This window comes from Ambystoma mexicanum, chromosome 3p (assembly GCF_040938575.1).
Source record: "Ambystoma mexicanum isolate Mex_15411 chromosome 3p, UKY_AmexF1_1, whole genome shotgun sequence".
Classification (NCBI taxonomy): Eukaryota; Metazoa; Chordata; class Amphibia; order Caudata; family Ambystomatidae; genus Ambystoma; species Ambystoma mexicanum.
In genome coordinates, this window is record NC_090925.1 from 615,837,284 (window position 1) to 615,859,176 (window position 21,893).

The window sequence follows — 21,893 nt, forward strand, 5'->3', positions numbered from 1 at the left end:
TCTTTCTGAAAAGACTCTGCCTTTTACGCCAAGGGCCCACTCTACTAGAGGCATTGGTGCCACTCTGGCTTTCATTGCAAATGTTCCCCTCGACACCATTTGCAAAGCGGCTACTTGGAGCTCTATTCACACTTTTACTCAGCATTACTGCATTGACACTCATTCCAAGACAGATACACAAGTGGGACAAGCGGTTCTAAGACACCTGTTTGCTCATGACCCTTCTCACATCCCACCTCCTTCTTCTGGTACTGCTCGCTAATCTATGCACAGCATGTGATCTAAGCAGATTCCACAAGCCTCAGAAGGGATACATTACTCACCGTAATCGTATTTCTGATGCTTGTATCTGCTTAGATTCACATGCGACCCACCCTTCCTCCCCTCCGAGAGAAGGCGCATGATTGCTTGTAGTCTTACCTTTCTGTCTATCTGCTTGGATTATCTGTACTCACGCTACTCCTCATGCTTCCTCATGTCAGAAAAAATACAATCTGAGGATCCTACACGCGTGAGGGATCTTGGGTACAGTGGACGTCACACTAGGGATAGTATTACTGGCACGCCTGTGTCGACGCCCATTTTCGACTTTCGAAAAACAAACTGTAATACTCCGCAGCTTCCACTAGATGTCGGCCTATGCACAGCATGTGAATCTAAGCAGATACAAGCATCAGAAATAAGATTACGGTGAGTAATGTATCCCATATATCTCATAATAATGTTGGTTTGCATTCACACCGCCATATCAGAGTTACTGCTGTACAATCTATTCTAAGCATGTGAATCCATGAAAGATCCAATGCTGGAGAAGGGAATAGTTTCTTATCTGTAACTCCATTTCTCCAGCATCGGTATCTTTCATGGATACACATGCGCCCGCCGGCCTTCCCTGAATGCAATGTACATGTTGTATCCCCCCATGCTACTTTGGAGGGGTTAAAATCTGAAGTGAGCCGCGGGGGCGGGGCATTTATACCGCTACGTCCTATTGGGGCATGCGTGAGCAGCCCAAAAACGACATGGATAGGACACAAAAGTGTTGAAGTTTTCCTATGGAAAAACGGCTTTATAAGTGTACCGAGGGTTCCCAATCTGACGACGGGGAATATTCTAAGCATGTGAATCCATGAAAGATAGCAATGCTGGAGAAATGGAGTTACAGGTAAGAAACTATTCCCATCCAAGCCCGCGTCTCTGCGACATCTAACAACTCAGCTGAACTCTTCGAAATCTGCAAGGAACTGGCCAATCCTGCAGCAGTCTCTACCTCTCCTGTCCCTTCGTAGGCCCTCTGCATAGCACTGGCTTCTCATTTCATCTCTAAAACTTAGGCCATCATGTGCTCTCCTCCTCTCCCCTTCCTCCCTCTACTCCCTGCTCTGTCTTCGGCCACCTCTCCCCCTCCTTCTCTGCCTTTCCCCTGTTCTCCCCAGACAAGGTTTCTAGACAAGTCCGATCTATGAAAGTCTTGTCAAAACAGGTTCATCCCTGTTCCTCCAAAACCAACAAAGACCACATTGACTCCCTGGCTCCTGCCCTGGCTGACTTTTGCAACCACTCCTTCACCACTGGAGTCTTCCCCCTCCCCCTGAAGCACTCCCTTGTGCACCCTCTTCTTAAGAAACCAACGGCCGACCCGTCTTGGCCGGCTAACTATCGCCCAATCTCCATCACTCCTTTCCTGGGCAAACTCTTGGAAAAGCAGGCCCTCTCCCAGCTCAACCTACACACTGAATCTGTTGGTTGTCTCCATGATCATCAGCCTGGCTTCAGAGCTGCCAGAAGCATGGAAACTGCTCTCCTGAACAGCTGTAAAGACCTGCTCTCCAACCTTGATTCCAACATCCCTTGTGTCCTTATCTTACTTGATCTCTCTTCTGCCTTTGACATGGTCAACCATGCCATCCTGCTCAAACATCTCTGTGATAACCTGGGGATCACTGGTCAGGCCCTGGCATGGCTGACTTCTTTCCTCTCTGATCGACCCTCCCATGTTCAACTTGGGGCCTTCCTCTCCTCTCTCTCTATCTCTACTTGTGGTATTCCCCAGGGGTCTAACCTCTCTCCCTGGCTGTTCAACAAATACCTGGCACTTCTTGCCCACCGCATTGCTGCGCTCTGCCCCAACTTCCAGTGATATGCGGTTGACACTCGGCTCATTTTCAGGGTACCCTCAGCCACCTCTTCCCCCTCTCTCATCTCGGACTGTCTGTCCGCCATCCAGGAATGGTGTGCCGCCAATGATCTCTGCCTTAATGCCAGTAAGACAGATTCTCCTCATTGGCACACCCACTCCCTCCTTTCCTGTCGCTCTCTGGCCGGCCTCTCTAGGCCCTTCTCCTGCTCCCACCTGTGAGGCCAAAAACCTTTGGGTCATATTCGACTCCACACTTTCCTTCTCTCTTCACCATTGGATGTCTCTAAGAAGTCTCACTAGCAGCTGCACCTCCTCGGAGGTATTCTTCCTTTCCTCTCCTTCCCCCAGAAGCTCACTGTCTCCAGAGCTCTGGTTCTCTCTAGGCTGGACTATTACAACAGCCTTTTTCTAAATCTTCCTGCTTCTACTCTCCGCCCTCTGCAACTCATCCAGAACTGGACAGCAAGACTTGTCCTTTGCCTGATGCCCTGGGATGGTATCTCTCCAGGACTGAAATCTCTCAATTGGCTCCCAGTGGCTGTGAGGATTAATTTCAAAACCCTCTGCATTGTCCATAAGGCCTTCTGGGGCCGCAATACTTTCAACTCTCTCTTCCTAAATATCTTCCTTCTCAAGCTCTTCGCTCATCCGCCTCCAACTCCTTCTGGGTCAGACGCTTCTCCAAGCAACGAGTTGGTGGTAGATCTCTTTCTTTCTTCGACTAGGGCCTCCCTCTGGAATAGCCTCCCTGAAACTTGAGGAGAATCGTCTCCGGTTCCGGAAGTACCTCAAAACCTTTCTCTTTGCTTCTGCTTTTTCTCCTCCTCTCCCCTGCTGACTTCCTGGCTGATACTGAAACTGCACTGGTTACCTGGCCACCCTCTGATCTCGGGCCCAGGCCCCCTCCTCCACCAGTCGCACTACTGCACTGCCTTCCTGGAAACCCCCGTACTTGGGGACTGTTTTCTCTATCCCTACAGACTCACTACCAATACTTGACAACTGTTGTCTGCACTTACCCTTGCACTTGCCACCTGCTAGCCGTACTTTTACTTTATCTTATCCCATGCTCTGCACTGTCCCCTCTCTTTCCCCCCTGCACTTTCCTCCTTCCCCTTCCCATGCACTTGCGTGATCTGAATGACACCTTACCTAGTAGGATCGTTGTCTGTCTTCCCTCTGTTCCCCTTCCTTTGCCTCGTCGCACCTTGAAACACTTGTGTATTAGGCGCGTTATAAATGCCATATCAGATCATATCGTAGCACAATGTCCATGCATTACATCAACAAAAGAGAAGGTATATGGTCACTGTGCAGGGAAGCAACGCAGCTCTGGTTTTGGAACACTACAAAACCGACTCTCCATGGCTGTTAACCTAGCTGGAGAAGAGAATACGATGGCTGATGCTCAGAGCAGGCAGAGCACAATCTTGCGCGTGTGGGAGTTGGCTCAGGAAGTCCTTCTAGAGATCTTCCACTTGAGGGGCTCCCCAAAGGGCGATCTGTTCATGTCCAGTATCAATGGGAAGTGTGACCTGTTCTGCTCCAGGAAATTTCCTCAGAGAGGAGCTCTAGCGGACGCTTTCGTAGTCGACTGGGAATTTCCACTCCTGTATGCGTTCCCACCAGTCCCTGTCATTCCTCATGTCATCAGGCAGTTGAGAAAGTTCAGGAAATCCCTGATCGTACCAGGAGGAGGTCGTACACAAACCTTCTAGAAATTACCATCTGCCCTCCATTCTTTCTTTCCCAGTGTGTGGACCTACTTTCACAAGAGGGAGGCTGTCTTCTTCACACAGGAATCAGAACTCTGAACCTTCACGCCTGGTTTCTGAGAGATTAAGATATAAGGATTGGGACCTGCAGGAAGACGTAATGGAGGTGTTGCTTTTGGCTAGAAGACCAGTTACAAAAACACAATACTGCTGTGGTTGGAACACGTTTTGCAGCTGGTGGATGGCTAAAGATATAGATCCTTTCTCTTGCAATACACCTGCAGTGCTTTCTTTTTTACTGTACCAAGACGACCAGGTAGGTGGCTACCGTCCAGGGATACCTGGCGAAGTTATCCATTTTTAAACGCACGCCAGAACAAGGCTCTTACTTTAAGATTCTGATTGTCATGCAATTTCTGAAAGGACTGACAAATACTTTCCCACTGGTTCCTTTTCCGGTTCTGTCCGGGGAGTTGAAACTGGTACTAACTTTTTTATAGGAGCTCCAGTTGAACCTCTACACTCTTGCCCTCTCAGGTTAACCTTGAAAACTATCTTTTTGGTAGCCATCACTACTACTCGCAGAGTGAGTGAGCTACAAGCTTTGTGGTGCAAACCACCATTTACTATATTCTCCTAGGAGAAGGTAGTTTTGAGGGTTTGTCCCTCCTTCCTTCCAAAGGTAGTGTCTGAATCCCATCTTGCACAGAAATTTACTTCACCAACTTTTTTATCCACCTTCTCACCCGTCTAAGGATGAAGAGAGGTTGCACAGGCTTAACGCAAAAAGTGCCCTTCGTTTCTACATTTCTAGGAGGGCAGATGTCAGGCACGAGGACCAACTATTTATTGGTCAGACTGGCCACAAGCTAGGGCAAGCCTTGACCCAACACACTTTATCGCGTTGGATCATTCTGTGCATTTTGGAGTGCTAATCCTTTGCAGGAAAAGATGTTGTGAGAACCTAAGAGCCCATTCCACCAGAGGACTTGCAACCACTTTGGCTCTCCATAGAAGACTTCAGTGCAGGACATTTGCAATGCCTCAACTTGGTCCTCACTTCACACTTTCTCTCAGCATTACTATTTGGATACTCTGTCGGGCCACTAAGCTCGATTTGGAAGGGCGTTTCTGCACAATTTCAATAATCAGAAAATTATATCAAAATCCACTTCTCCCACCTCCATCTACAAAACTGCTATGGCAGTCTATCTAAATGAGGAATCCGTGGGAGGACAGAATCCATTAAAAGAACAAATTACTTACCCTTGGTAACTTTCTTTTTGATAGATGGTCCTTCCCAAGTATTCCTCATCGCCCTCCCATACTACCCCTCTGACTGTGGATGAATTGTTTTAATCTACTTCTCTCTTTCAACGGCCATCCAGGTTACCTATCCTTAAATCGGCCGAGCAGAGAGAGGGGAAAAACTAGGAACTGTGTCAACAGGGGCAGTGTGTGCTATTGATACTGTCATCTGCATCTCTTCCGGACGTGGGAATAGTAACTGTCGAGGGACATTGACTCGATGTCGCACAGCGCCCTCTGCTGTTGAAAGATTTCTAAGACTGTAAAGCAGGATATCGGTATATCTGAGAAAAGGAATCTGTTGGAGTAACATCCATCAGAACGAACATTACATTGGGTAAGTAATTTGTTGATCTTTCGCGTGGTATTACCTAGGTTCGACGACCAAAAGGCAATGTGAGGATAAAGAGGCTTGTTCTCAATGGAGGACAGGGAGGGACACATGCTTTGCATTTTCTTACACCCATGACTCTGATTCTCCCAGATGACTTGCTGGGTTGACTGGGGGTCGATGGAGGGTGGTTTTGCTGCCTTTGAACCCTCTTCATGGGTCGTCTTCAGTCGGCTGTTTGGCTACAGGAATTCTTGGCTCTTCTGATCTGAAGAACTGGCTACAGGAGTCCTCTTCTTATCTAAAATCCAGCCTTGAAGCAAGTCCAAGCCCACCAATGGTAAGGATCTGCACCATTCAAACAGCCAGTAGTTGTCCAATCGGGGACAACTATTGGTGTCAACAATGCCCCACTCTCTGGCACCACAGATGTGGAGTGGAACCAGACAGTTCCATCATCTCCTGGGCCACACACGCACACACAAAAGCATCACTCGCCCGCACAAAGTGCATGACCTTCTCCAGCATTGGATCTTTCATAGATTCACATGCTGTGAATATTCCCAGTCTTCAGGCTGGGAATCCTCAGTAACATAGAGCAGTTTAAACTTTATCTTAAAACTTTCAGTCCCTTTTGTCCTCTTAGTCATTTTGGGTCATACTGCCCACAGCCAATAGGAACACGTCCCTTAACTCCTCCCCTGTCGGCCATCTTCAGCTTTGTTACGACACGCTAGTGTAACGAGACCTCACAAATCATCTCTTCAAGAATTTGATGAATAATTTTAGAATATAACATAATTTCTGCAAAAAATGAATATTTCTCAACGTCTTCTCGACGACCGGCATTAGCGGCAACAATGCTAATTCCGTAGACCATTCCCGCTGCTGGTAATCTTCGACAAAGCTTTGTCTGCGCAGTTGGGCCTACCTCATGGCTGAATCCACAAGGAAGAGCCTGTTCAAGGCCTGTGCCCGCTGTGGACTGAAGAATGTCTACGTAGAGGATCATCACGATGACTGCGTTCATCCCCACCATGTTATCCAGGACTGTGAGATCTGCCAGTCGCTCTACAACAAGATGCTGAGGAATTGTAATCTTGTTGCATGGCTTGAGAACGACAGCGGGCCTCTGACTCCTTGTCGGTATCGAGTCATGCCTCGTTACGGCAGGGCAGGATGGCCCAGCGAACCACCTCCAGTAAGCGGTCCAGGTCGCATGAAGTCCAAGCCACCAGCAAGGGGAGGCATGAAGAGACCTCCGGCGATGAGCCCAGATCCTCGCACAAGGACCGGTCTTCACCGAAGGTCAGTGCCCAAGGGGTGTTGGCAGGGAAGGAGAGCCATGTGCTTTTTCATCGCCCCAAGTAGGCGACGTCTTGTGCACTTAAAAATCTGGTGTCCACTCTTCGCCTTCAATGTCGAAAGCTGGCTCATTGCCGAAATCGGCAGCGAGTTTGTCCTCGTCGACGAACAAGCCTTCATCCAGGTCATCTACCCCAAAGCTGTTGACACTGTCCACCGGCACCCCGTCGACTAAGCCGTCACTGACTACTGCATCATCGACTAAACCGTTAACTGCCACGACTACTGCATCATCAAGGTTTTAATCAACGGCATCTACGTCGACAGCTGTGATACCCTCGTCGACAGCACTTTCGATTAGCCCATCGATGGAGAAAAAGTGGCTCTTCCCCTAGGATTGTTACCACTGCCATTGTCACTGGTGTCACCGACACCCACTGCAGCACAGTGTCTGCATTGATGGCCCGTCCACATGGTTCATTCCCTAACCTTGGGGTGGCCGTGCTACCAGGAGTTATTATTGTGTCAGTGTTAGGGAGAATTCTCTGTTTAGGCTGAATTTCCTAACCTAGTGAGTCCCCCAGCAGCTTTGCTGGATTTTTGGGGTTTATTTTTTTCTCCTGCCAAGAGTGAGACTCTCTTACCCTCACTCTTGGACATGATTTGAGTGTGTTTCTTTGGATCTAGATGTGTTTAATGGGCTATGGAGTCTTTTACCCCATAGGGCTTCATGTGCTTTTGTGATCTGTGTTACACAGCACCCTCAGTGCAGTGACACAGGGGTGTCATAGTGACCCCCCCAGTATAGACTCCATACCCTGGGACTGACTACTGTCTCCCAGGGCATGTAAAGTCACCATTGACTTTACTAGTCTTAAATTCTGAACAGAACCAGTACAAACCATCATATTGTGGACGTACTGGCTGGGGCAATTCGATTGCCCCAGGGTCTGTTAGTCGAGGAGGCACGTCTCCCTTCCCCCAGATCGAGTTTTGGCTGGCGGCAGTGGATACTACTTTTTATATTCAACCGCAAATATTTTCCTATGGGATTTCCCATTGTTTTAGGCTACTATCTTTATTTAATTATTTACGGTAGCCTCGAACATACCGCCGGTTTATTTAATGAATATTAATTCTCCGGTTGGTATTTTTTGCCAAAACTTGATTCTAAAATGGCGTTTGTGTTCTCTTCTGTGACTCCAACGCAAGTCGAGCCCTTTGTTCCACTTTTTGGCGGGCTTCTCCACAGAAGCCCTCCAAAGTGGTGCCACTCCGTCTGGGGTACTTAGGAGGGGTGGAGGGGAATGTAGGCACCCTGGACTGAGTTGCCTAGGCAACTCAAGTCGCACTCCATCCTGATTGGCCCAAGTGGTGAGCCGGCCGGCTCACCACTTAGCATGTTTGAGTGACAGCTAGGCTGAGTGAATGGGGGTTTGCTGCATAAAAGCAGGGCTTTGGGGACTGGAACTTCAGAAGTCGCCACAGGACCTAAGAATCCGACGAGGGAGAAGCTGAGCTGACCTGCCACGACACCACCACCTGTGGAGCCCTGCTGGACCGCCTCACCACTTTTCCCAACGACAGAGGAGATCTCCCGCCAGAGAGTCTTCTTCCTTTGACTGGTGGGGATAACCAGTTTCACCGTCTTTTCGCCTTCCCGACATACCTCGTGGCCGCCTTGCCTGTGCCAAGCACCCCGGCAACCGGGACACCACATTTTACCACGACCGCGAAACGAAGGTACCACCTTTAACCGGAAAACTCCACGGCTGGTTTCTTCCCTGCTAGTGCAACGACCTTCATCTTTCCTCAAAGTCGAGATCTTCTCTTCCCCTGGACGACGACGTGACTTGCACCCACTACCAGGAACAACTGCCACCGCTGGAGGATCCTTCCCACTTAAGGTACCGTGTCCCGCCCGGCTTCCCTTGCGACCGACTCTACGGGGTAGATTTAGCCCCCGGCTTTCGAACCTGGGTTAGCCTGGGACACACTGGCTAAACTTTCCTAAGCCTCTCTAAACTCTTTTTGAACCCTCTGCAAGACTTTCAAAGCCTAGTGTAACTGTGTGATCTTGGGCACATTTGTGCTCTGCTCTCTCTAAGAGTGGGCCCAGCCTTTGGACTTTGGCTCACCAGTGATCTTTTGCTCTTCTGCCTTGCTAACATTGTTCCTGAATCTTAGAGTGGTGTACCTTTCCATATTCTGTCTTTTTCCCTCCCTTTCTCACAAACTTATTGGAGTGCCATCTAGTTAAGCGCTCACCTCTGTATGAAAATAAGTGGTGTTTTACAGTGACTTATCTGATAAGGAAAAAGGGGTGTATATATTACAATAGTAACTGTGTTTAGAATATTTTACAATAAGAGTGCTGGAGTGTTTCAAACCATGTGTTTTTAAATAAATAATTATATACTTTGATACCAAAGCTCTGGTCAGTGTTTGCTTGTATTGTTGTATCTGAGTGCCTATTGTGTATACTTTGCATACTGCCTAACTCTTCTTGAGGGAAGTTTGACTGCTCAGCCACAGCTACCAGGTAAATCTGGGTGGTACAGACTGCTACCAAGTGGGTTTACTGCCAACACCTGTAGTCTTAAATCTTTTGCAGTGGTCCCTAAGGGAACTGCACAGGTTTCTGCCTAACAGTCAGAACCTAGTCTTTCCCAATCAGAAGATGTAGAGGAAGCAGAGGAGGAGCACCCTGTCACCCCCTGAAGGCCATCTAGTGTACCACAGGGTGAGGCAAGCCTTATCAAACTACCACCTTTACCTCCTCAACATTCAGCACAGGACTTCACTCTACCACCTTTGCTACTTCAACATTCATCTCAGGCACAAGACAGTTTGCCTTTAATGCAGCCAGCTTCATTGCTGCCCCCACAAAAAGACATGTCTATGGACATTTTAACCACTCTGGTGCAACCTTGCAACAACGACTGCCTGCACCAGCCCCAGTTCGGGAGCCTCTCAGGCGACCTCAGGCAGATGTCCCAGGCCCTCCAGGGAAGTGGATGACATCCCTTATCCCCCAATAAGATCATCATCACCACCAAAGCCACGGCTATCAAGACAGCAAATGCAATGGCCATAATCGCGAGCTATGGTACAAGTTGGGTACCCTGCTAGAGTACCTGCCAGAGGAAAAGAAACAGACGGCCATAGCTTTCTTCCATGAGGGCTAGTTAGTGTCAGACCAGGCCAACGCGGTCTCTGTAGACATCGCTGATACTGGTTTTCACCAGCTTTGAAATGGAGCGGTCCTACACAGGCATGGTTGACTCAAGGCCACAGATTTTTGACTAGATGTCCAGTCCAGGGTCGTTGATATGCCCTTTGACGATCTGCCGTTTTTGTTAAGAAATGGGATGAAGCCTCGAAGTCCATAAAAGCAAATGGTTTCCATGTCCATCAATACGGACATGGAAACGGCTCGCTCCTTGGGCACGCTACAGCAAAGGCGCCAGTCCTTTCGTTCAGGAAAAGGACGTTATGGCAGGACTTCAAGGGATAACCGCTCGATGTACCAGTCTTCCTCCTCTTACAAGTTCCCATACTCATCAGAGGACCAGTACAGAAAAAAGTCCCAGTCCTACAGGGGTTCCCAGCGATGCGATGGCTACTCCCAATCAAGGGGCCAGTTCGGCAAACAGACATGGCCAGCCCAGTGCCAAGTCCTCCCGTTTCAGCACCCCGGTGGGAGGACGATTTGTTGACGAATGGGTGCTACCCCTCCTCCAGCACGGCCACTCGTTGGTTTTCGTAGACTATCCACCAGACATTCCTCCCGCACAAAACCCAGAAAGTTGCAGCACCCAAGAAGTACAAGCTCTGCAGCAGAAGAGCACAGTGGAGAAGGTGCCAAAGGACAAACTGGGCACAGGAGTCTACTCTTCCTACTTCCTGGTTTGGAAAAAGTCACTGTACAACAAGTCAGGGGGTTGGAGACCCATATTAGATACACGGGGATGCTCAACAAGTTCCTAAAGGCACAAACGTTCCGCATGGTCACACTGCAACAGGTGTTATCCCAGCTACAGGAAGGAGATTTCTTCGCTTCCCTCGACCTCAGATGCCTATTTTCGCATCCCTATTCGCCGCTCACACTGGTGCTATCGACGCTTCCTGGTAGCAGGAGTATATCATCCGTTCAAGGCCCTTCATTTCGGCCTGCGGTCTGCTCCATGGGTGTTTACCAAATGCCTTGCGCCAGTGGTGGCACACCTGCAGCAAAGGGGCGTTCATATCTACCCGTATTTAGACGACTTGTTGGTGAGAGCCTCCCTCCTATCCACTGGCAGAAGCCAACACTGCAACCACCATCCATCGTCTACAGCAATTGGGCTTCTCCATCAACTTCCCAAAATCGTGACTGGTACCATCACAAGAGGCAAGACTTGACGCCCAAACCTGCACCGCCAGACCCCCGGATGAAAGGGTGGCTGTCCTGGTGCCTACCCCCGGGCATCAGGACCAAGCCCATCGGCTCCGGAAGCAGGCATCCAGATACTTACTAAAACCCCAACAGCCCCGGCTGGGGGCTGTTTGGGTTCAGTCCTGGCGCCTTAGGCGCCAGGCTCATCATGGAAATCAGTCCTGGCGCCATAGGCGCCAGGCTCATAGACTTTACTTACCTGATGCAGACCATGCTGCTAGTGAGTCCAAGCCAACGTGAGACCTGGATGGGACTATTTTTCTACAGGGACTATTTTTTACTCGGGTGTGGTTCTAGGGAACTTCTTACCTGGAACTACTTTGGAGGCTATTTAAACCATGCCCGAACAACAGCACACGCTTCACGTTATTCTGCATCCAGCAGCGTAACGCTCACTGTGCCTGCAGTCTGCATCCAGTCTTCTGCCATGCCCGCCTCGAATCTGGAGCTCCTAAAACCAAGAGGAAAGAAAAGGACAAGATTAGAAAACGAACTATTTCAAATTCCTCACCTGATTTCGGATCCATCTCGCCTCCGGACCTGGAAAGAACATCATTTCCGTACGCGTCGCATCTACAGCTGCATCGCCGCGCCATACTCACCAGTCCTCGCAGCATCTTTTCATTCGGCGCTGCCTCCATCATTTCTTCGCCGAACTCCGGCACCTGAGGGACAAAAGAAAACAACAAGGTGAGCCGAGAAAACCAACAAATAAAACACTTATCATAAACTTACCTGATTACCACCGGAGGCATTATTCTATAACTCTCCACATCTTCATGTGCCGCACCTGCAAAGAGAGAGAAAACAACACGTTTAACACCGCAACATTTACCGGACGGCGTCGGGTAATACAGACTCTTACCTGAGCGCCACCAACTGCCACGAGGGGTATCTTCTCACGATCTTAGTTGCAAGACAAGGAAGGAAGGGGGGAACAAGAGTGAATCATCGGACATATTGAACTCTATGAACTTGATACCTACCGAACCTTGCCAGGAACCTCAGAGTCAATACTCTCCGGAACTCTCCCACGCCTTCAAACCAGTGAAGTAACTGGCATCAACGCGCCCCTGCAAGCCACGCAGGATGGAGAGCTCATCATTTAAAAATATAAGGTGAGGTTCCTAAAAGAGGATATCGGAGGTGACAAGAAGGGAGAACGAGAACAGTGGGAGGGGGCTATCACTCATATCCACGGGTGGCTAAATCCCTTTCTCCACTTGCAGGAGAATACTTCTACGGATCAAGCAGACGAGATTAGGCGGGCCAGTCCAGTCAGTCATCTCGGCACTACGCATCATGTTGGTGGACACCGCAGCTGTCCGGGTCCGATCGACGCCCCTGTGAGAACCAGGTGAGCGTAACAGTGGCAGCACTTCTGGAAAAGGTGCATGGTCTCAACAGCGCCCAGGAAACACCAATGCGCAACTACAAATCCCCTCTGGGGATGTTGTCATCATGCATCCCGTTGATGACCAACTGCCAGTTACACATGAGGCCGGTGAAGAAATTCCTGGATGCCCGCTGGATCCAAGCCTCAGGGTCCTGAGACGATTGCATTGCCCTGACACCGATTTTCAGGCGGAGACTTTGCTGGTGGTCGTTGAGGAAACATGTGGTGCAAGGCACCCCCTTCAGGTTACCGGACCATCAGGCCACCTTCACGACGGATGCGTCACTGGAGGGCTGGGGCGCCCACTGTCAACACCAACACACCAGAGGCCTTTTTTCCAAGGAGGAAAAGAGCCAGGAAAAGAGCCAGCAGATCAACCTGCTGGAACTGGGTGCAATCTTTTGTAAGTCTTTCCTCCCCCTCCTAATGGAGAAGGCAGTGCGAATTTACACCGACTAAACAAAACCTACTGGTTTTATATCCGCAAGCAAGGAGGACTGAGGTCCCCACAGCTTTCCAGAGAAGCCCAAGTCCTGTGGCAAGATATCTATGAAACCAATGCAACGAAGGTGTGTCGGTTTGCGTGAACTGTGATCTGTGCCTAGACCGAACATAGCCACCTAAGGAAAAGCCACTTTTTAATTGTTGTGATTGAATAAAGGAAGAAAATCTGTATTTACCGAAATTGAGGAACTGAACTACATTCTTCAGGGCTCCTTCAATACTTGTTAATTTTCGGAGCCAGGGGTACACAAGGGCCTCACAGTCTGGGTTTGGAGCCACTTCATCTTGATGATACAATGCTTAAATCTAGTCCTCATCTTTTCAAACCGGTCAACAAAGAGGTTTTTTGTCAGGAAAAGGTAAGGGCAGAGTTTCAGCCTCCATAGGCTCTGCTGTCCCCACTAGCAAATGACGTTTCAGTTCAGGCCTTCCAGTTTAGGCCTCCCATGCTTCCCCAGTAGAAGGACGCATAACACTTTTCACCCATGCATGGGAGGGGATAACATCAGATTGGTGGGTGCTAACAACTGTGGTTGAGAAGAAGACATTCTTACACTGCTACAGAAGGGAGCAATAGAGCTGGTTCCACTTCTAGAAGAAGGCAAAGGTATTTATTCAGTGTACTTCCTTGTTCCCAAAAAATATCTAACAATGCACCCCGTCTTAGACCTGCGTCCTACAAACACATATGTCAAGCCACTAAAATTCAGGATGACAACGTTGCAGGAAGTAATCCCTCTACTGAAACAAGTATATTACATGGCAACATTGCACATGAAAGATGCATACTTTGATATTTCAATGTTGGCAGCGCACCAAAAATACCTAATATTCAAGGTGGGAAACAAACACTACCAATTCAAAGGGCTGCCATTTGGCATAGCCTCGGCACCAAGAGTGTTTACGGAAGACCTTGCAATGGTAGCCGCACACCTACGTTGGCAATCCATTCCAGTGTACCCTTACCTAGACAACTGGCTAATAACAGGGAACACACCTCACTTGTATCAACAAAATACCCAACAGTCAACCTGCTTTATAAATTGGGCTTCTCAATCAACGAGGAAAAATCCAGTCTAGTGCCTAATCAGGTGAAACAATTTCCAGGGGCACTGATTTGAACAGAAGACTGCCTGGTCTTCCCACCAACGAGAGAGTGCAAAACATGCTTTTTCAAATCTCTCAATACATCGTCTGTCAGGTAACCATGCAAAAGGCCATGCACCTTTTGGGAATGATGGCCTCCTGCATTTAACATGTACCACACGCCTAGTTGGGCATTCGTCTAATACAAGCATGGTTAATGAAACAGTGGTTGCAAGCAAGTAGTCTATGGGACGATCTAGTGGTGGTTTTGCATCCTCTTGTTCTATCTCTGCAGTGGCAGACAAAGCAGAACCTTTTAAAGGGCAAGCCATTCAACACCCCAGCAATCAAGGCCACTCTCACAACAGACGCATCGCTATCAGGGTGAGGATATCATTTTCTCCAACACACTGTGCACAGGGTGTGGACACAAGCGTTAACCAAGAAGCATATCAACCTTCTAGAACTACTAGCAATTTTCAAAGCTCTACAAGCATTCAAACAACAGCTAATAGGTAGGACAGTGCTCATATTAACAGGCAGCACCACATCCATGTTCTACATAAACAAACAGGGAGGGACACACTCTCAAGGGCTGTCCAAACTAGCCCAGAACATTTAACTGTGGGCACTGAAACACAACATGTTTCTCCTAGCACAACCTGTTCCAGGGGATCACAATTCTCTAGCAGACGTACTAAGTAAAAGTGCAGAACTGCCATTAGAACACACGTGGCAGTTAAATGCAGATGTCCTACGCAGCGTCTTCACAAACCGGGGGTTAGCAAACATGGACCGCTTTGCTACACAAGAGAACGCACAATGCCACGGCTACGCATCCAGGTATCGCCAAACAAGCTCAATGAAGAACGCTCTGTTAATGAACTGGGGTCAGGGAAATTTGCATATGCTTTCCCCCCACTCCTCTTCTCAACAAGATAGTCCATAAGCTACACTACGAACAAGTCCGCTTAATCCTGAAAGTGCCTATGTTGGCGGGACAAACATGGTTTTCACACCTGCTAAAGATGTCTTTGTCCTCCAATGAAACTACCGTGCCCATACAACATGTTGTCACAGAATCAGTGGACAACACTCCACCGATTCACTCAAACACTGAACTTAGCAGCTTGGCTCCTGAGGTCATAAGGTTTGGTCATTGAAACCTAGACCAAAGGTGTATGGAAATTCTAAAGGAAGCACGCAAACCTAACACAAGACAGACACTGCTATTTCAACAAATGGAAATGCTTGGTTTCGTGTTGTTAAAGTATGTAAGATCAACCCTATTGACTGTTCACCTTCACATATAGTACACTATTTACTATATCTTTTAGACTCAAGCTTAGTCTTTAATCCTTACGAGTACACCTAGCGCCACTCTCAGCCAACACCACATCAGAGTATTGTTTTGTGGAGGGTGTTGCAAAGTTATACCCACCAGTTGCTAATCCAAATCACGGCTGGGATTTGAATGTTGTGCTCACAAAGCTCACAGGAGCCACCTTGGAGCTAGTGTACAATATATAAAGCTGCTTTCCTGGTTTTCTTTTCGTCACTAAGGAGAGTGAGTGAACTACAAGCCCTTTCAGTGCAAAATCCCTTGATCATTATTCACAAAGACAAGGTGGTATTTTGCACACATCCACTTTTTTCTCCAAAATGAATCTCCAAGTTCCATAATAACTAATGTATAGAACGTCCTGCTTTCTTTCAAAACCCAGGGAATGCAGCAGAGAAAAGCCTACATCTGGTTTTACTCCCACCTCCCCCTGTGACCCGCGCCCTCACAGATAACCTAGAAGCTTTCAACTTGACACAACTAATTTCACTCTGCACCCATACTGCAGGCCACACCCTTGATGTGGTTTTCAGCACCACAAACATCATATCCACTCTACCTCCACGCCCCATAATCTGGAAAGATCACTCTGCAGTCTTTTCCCTGCCAGCCCCATCCCCGCCAGCCTCATCCCCCCCAGATCCGCCCAGGGCCATACCCACCTTTGCCAACCTCTGTTCCCCTAACCCCATTCTGTAATAGTCTTCATTACCCTGGACCCTAGCCAACTCCCTCCTCAACTCACTCTCTGTACTCTATCTCCAGAAAGGCCCTGCCTCCATCAAACTCTTTGATAACTGGCTCTCCAGCACCCTCACGCCGCTCATTCCAACAAAACGGACCTCTCGGAGATCGGGCCCACCCCCAAATGGTAAAGCACCCACCTCAAATCTATCAAAACTCTGAAGCGCGGACCTGGAGAACCAAACCGACCCCACCCACCCCAAATCAAAACCTCCCTGGCAAGAATAACCACGGCCTGCCATTCAGAAATTAGAAAAGCCAAAATAGCCAAAATACTTCTATGGGAACAGAATCTTGAATTCTCGCAACCCAAGCAAGCAACTGCACAGAATCATCTCTGAATTTAAGTCGCCAGGTTGCTCAACTTCCAATCCCAATGCAATGCCTTTTCCGAAAATGTTCATAACATAGATCTCAATAGACATAGTGCCATCCTCTCTAAAACAGCAATGATGCCCCTGCCCTAATTCCCTCATGATGCAAGCCTTCTCCTCTTTCTCCCCCATCTCTCACCAGGAGCTCCTCATGCTCCTAGTGCAATGCTGCCCATCTGGCTCTGCTGGAGACCCATGCCTGCCCACACTCCTCAAGAACATCCTAATATCAATCTGCGCATGCAGCATTGCACGGTCAGTCCTTAACCAGTCCCTCATTTCGGGAATCTTCCTGGAAGCCTTCAAAACCTCCTGTGTCAAATCCCTCCTCAACAAACACACACTCGACCCATTCATTAACCAGAACTACCGCCCCATTTCCAACACCTACTTCATGGCCAAACTCTTGGACCGCACAGCATGCAAGCAGCTCTACCACTTCAGAGAAGCCAACAACTTCCTTGACCCTGCCCAATCTGGGTTCAGACCCCTTCAAGGAACAGACTCCTCCCTGGTGTCTGTCTGGGATGACCTAAAAACAGCCGACGTGGGAGGATGCGCATTGCTCATCCTCCTTGACTTCTCAGCTGCCTTCGATATCATTGACCACACCATACTCATAGACAGGCTACACTCCTTAGGAATCAAGGACACTGCTCTCGCATGGATCTACTCCTTCATCTCTAATCGCTTGCAAATCATGCTCCTCCCCCTTTCACCTCCACCACTCGCCCATTGCCGTAAAGGGGTTCCAGAGGGAGCATCTCCATCGCCCGCCCTCCTCAATATCTATATTATCCCACGATCAACCACCTCCTCCTCAACCCTAGAAAAAACAGAAATCCTAGTATGTGGTAAAAGCGCTCCCCTTCCCCAACCTATCCACTGTCCTCAACCCTCCAGGATCCTCAGATCCGATGCAGCACTTCTCCTTGTTATGCCCCATTGCAACTCGACCAGATTGGAGGTTCTACCTTCTCCATCTAAGCTCTTACCATCAGGAACTCTCTCCCTCGCTGCATCCAACGCATTGACTACCACCTCGCATTCAGAAAGGCTCTCAAAACATGGCTATTCCCTGCCTCTTCCTGAACCACCCCAGCTGTTCCTCACACAAACGAGTACTGGCCCAGGCCCACCAAAATGCCAACAGTTCACATTACAGCAGATGCCGGCTGCTTTCGTGGCGGGCCACCATGCTAAACACATCCCATTCTACTTCTGCAGATGATCATACATCAGTCCCTGCTCCCAGACCTCCTGTCCGTTACTGGTGCACACTGGTTACTGGCCAACACCTGTAAATCTGATAGTAGCTTGTACATTGCTAGTGAAAAGTTTTGGGACAACAGATGAGGCCTGAAAATGTACCGGGGCCACATCCAAACTCCTGCCTCAGTCAAATACCGCAGGCACTGGCAGACCCTCCCCTATCTAATATCAAAGGGAGCTTACCCTAAAATACGCAGACTGCTCAGTTAGATGGATCACTAGAGGTAGCAATTGAAGCGTGCCAAATTAGATTATGGGGATAGGACATGTTACACACTTGGATGGATTGCCTTATCTAACTATCAAAGAGCTCGCCCAAGCACTCCAAACACTCAATTCATAGGTTTCACTGGAGGTAGAGATGAAATACTCAAGTTGAACTTGGGCATAGGATACGGTATGCATTTAGATGGTTTTGGGGGTAGGAATGGTTACACACTAAGATGCTCCTTGGGGCATAAAAACACAACGCTCTTAGACGGTTGTTTCTTTTGGGGGCGGGAAATGTAGCATAGGTGAGACCTTTGTGATACCGGCAAAGGCCATGCCATAAAGTTGGACCTAGATTTGTGGGTTGCCTGGCACTGCATCTAATTTACACATGTGGTTCCACTCAAAGCATTATGCCCACAAGGTTTCAGCCCACCCATGACGCTCTACTTTACTTGTCAGCAACCGTTCACACCTAAAACTGCTGAGGTCAGCTGCTCAAACACGCAGTGATGTTACGCTCACCTGGTCTCTGCGGAGGCGTTGGGGCATGGTTGCAGCCCCCCCGGGGGTGAGGTCGCTCGGGTCCGACTTCGCCCTCTGCGCTTATGTGGTGACTGGGGGTAATAGGTGATGCTTCTCGGGACTGCTCCTGCGTGGAGAATAGGGGGCGTGATTGGACAATTGAGTCGTAGAATCGTGCCACCGAAGGTGGATTTCCTGTTTTAATCATAGTACAGAATTCTTCGTACAAGGATTCTTCTGGGGGATAAAGCATTTTAGCAACGTTTGTAAATTGACACCAGTGGAATCTGGTTGAAAGTGCATTTAGCCCAACTTCCTGGTGAAGCACACAGTTAGGGAGTGAGTCGGCAAGGAGTAAGGTGTGCTTCCACAATTTTCTTTGTATTTGGTCTAATATGGTGTCAATGTTTAATAGACATAAGTCCAGCCCATATAATAGTATTGCCTCTACCTTAAGTATGTAGAAATCAATTAAGGGACTCATGGAAAATTTGTAAAATTTCAAGTAAACCATCCGCATCTGCGTACCTAAGGCATTTGTTTTGTCTTCAAGGTATTCCCTCCACATTTTCCTTGAATTGGAATCAATCATCTCATAGCCTAGATATTTGAGGGATGTATCCACCGGGATTGGAACTCCATCCAGGTTCCACACTGTGGTGCGCATCTTTTTTAAAACATTTTTGAAGGTTAGAATTCTTGATTTGTTTATATTACATTTCAAGTTGTGCCTGTATAAGTAAGCTGCAAAGATGTTAAGCTTGTTCTGCAGCCCATAGGGTGTTCGATCGAATCTTAAAATATCATCCGCAAAGGTAAGCCATTGGATTTTTGATGGCCAAGCCTTGCTGGAAATGATATTTCACTGGACCATATTTCGTCTATGTCTCAGAGGTAGACGTTAAACAGGGTCGCTGCGAAGTTTGGTTTTGGTTAGAAGGTGGGCTACGACTGTGGCATTCAGAGCAGTGCCCATTCGGGCGCGGAAGCCTTTCTGGAATCGAAACAATATCTTATGCTGGCGTATGTGAAGTTGAAGCTCACGTACCAGGAGGATGGAAAAAACATTTGCTCCTGCGTCTATTAGAGCAATTGGTGGAACATTTTCAGGGTTGGTAGTACTGCCCTTTTTGTGAATTGGGACCAGAATAGATTTTACCCAGGATTTCGGGATAACAGAGGTGGTTCTTATTTCTTCATATTGGAATCCCAAAATCTCAGCCCACATAGTGGGGTTTCTTTTTAAAACACACAGTGGAAAGCAATCAGGGTATGGGGGTTTGGAGTTATTTAATTTGCCAATGGCCCAGGTGATGTCTTCAGGGTACCAACCTACAGGATGATTGATCTTAGCTGCGATAAATTTGGATTGTCCCTTGGCAAATCTCATGGGGAACTGGAATTTCGCTCTAAAGAAGAATGTCCAAGCCTCTTCTGAGATGTTAGAGGTTTGTGCATGTTTTGTATTAAGTGGGTCAACTCGTAATATCGCCCATGTAGAGCGTCTATCTTTCCTGCAAAGATTGGTTATCATAGCCTGATTCGTCTTGAGATGTAAATAGGCTTTCTCATTTTTGCATTTATTCCGATAGCTATTGCATATTTGCTTCTTTAAAGCTTGAATTTCCAACTCTTCAAGGATAGCGTCTTAAGCTGTTTTAGCAACTTATTTTTATGTTTTTTCTCCAGCAATAGATCATAACTAAACACTTGAGAATGTTTTTGATTTCTATTGGAGTGATCCTGGGTTCTAATAAATGATAAGATTTCATTTTTAATTATGCCAGTTATGCATTGTGTATTTAGCTGGAGATCCATGGTCGTGGGGTGCTACAAAAATACCTGCCTATCTCCTTCGTAGTAAGCAAGTTGATTTTATCACACACATAGGAATTCCACCTAAAAGAAGCCCACACACGATCAGGAGTCAGCAGTGTCTGAAAGGGATCTTTCCTCATACACAGTATTTCATAGTCAAAGAGTGCTGTTAATATACTATGATCACTGCTTGCTGAAGTGGAGAGCTCAATAGCTTTGGACACTGCTAATAAGTCACCTGTTACTGCTAAGTAGTCGATGCAAGATTTCATATTATCACAGTGCCAAGTGGTTGCATGCCCTCCCCTTTGAAAAGGTATAAAATACATTTCCCAATGTGCAAGATAGGAAATCATTGGGCTCCTCTTTTAAGCAAAGGGGAGATTTTAAGTGAATGATCAGTGGGCATCTCTGGATGTAAATCAGGAATACAACATGAATTGATATCCCCACCCAAAATTAGCTTGCAGTTTAGCCATTCAAAGAAGACTTCATCAAATAGAGCAGTTAGTTTTTGAAATGCAAGCTCTAATGGCATTTGGAGAGGGTTGTAGTAAACCGAGACAAGCAGGTAGGGGTCATCAACAGAGTCCCCAATTCCCACAACTATTGCCAAATAAAGCAAAGTACTCGAATTGCTTCAGAGTGGAATGCAATAAAACCTCTTAGTTGGAGTGGGAAGGTGCTCATAGTTTCCTGACATAGTATGATGTCAATGAATATGTGCGGATTTGTTGTATCAGCCCAGAATAAAAGATTTTTAGTACCGCACGAATTCCGGGACATCACCCTCAAGGAACTCTTGCTACTACGTGTGGCTTATGTCATGCCCATTCTTGGATGGATTGAACAGGACAGATAGCCATGACCAATCTTTGGTGTTTATCGACATTGCAGCTAATTGATCTATAACCGGGGCTTCTTGTGGGGCCGTGGCTAAAGAAGTTGTCGGGAATAGTGGGGGAGTCTTCTGTGACACTACTGCAGTTTCGTTGAATATGATCACTTCCTCAATTGATGACAATGGATGAAGGTAGAGTCCTATCGTTTTTAGTTCACGTCTGTGCATCCAGATTAGTTCTGCAATAATTGTAGATTCAACTTGCAGTTGTTGAGAGGTGGAAGGGTGATCCAGGAAATATCCCGAGAGGTAAGTGTTCTTAATGCAGGGATTTTTTGGAATGCTTGTAACATAAATGAACGATTCAGGCTTTTGTCACCATTAATTTCCGGGGAGCTAATCCACCCAAGAATGGTTAATATCTGAGAATGTGTGATTTGCTCTTCCTTTTCCGTGTTGTTCAAGTTGTTGAACTGAGCCTCATTTGCAGAATTTTTATCTTTTATATTATTGTGGTTACTTGAAATGGGGGGAGTCTCCTCAC

The 21,893-nt window shown here is 47.6% G+C and overlaps 1 protein-coding gene across 3 annotated transcripts in view; it reads left to right on the forward strand.

The window, feature by feature from the left end:
• The window catches only part of ZNF335 (zinc finger protein 335), a 1,126,934-nt gene that overhangs the window by 1,018,128 nt on the left and 86,913 nt on the right, over nucleotides 1-21,893 (forward strand). The window lies entirely within an intron of this gene.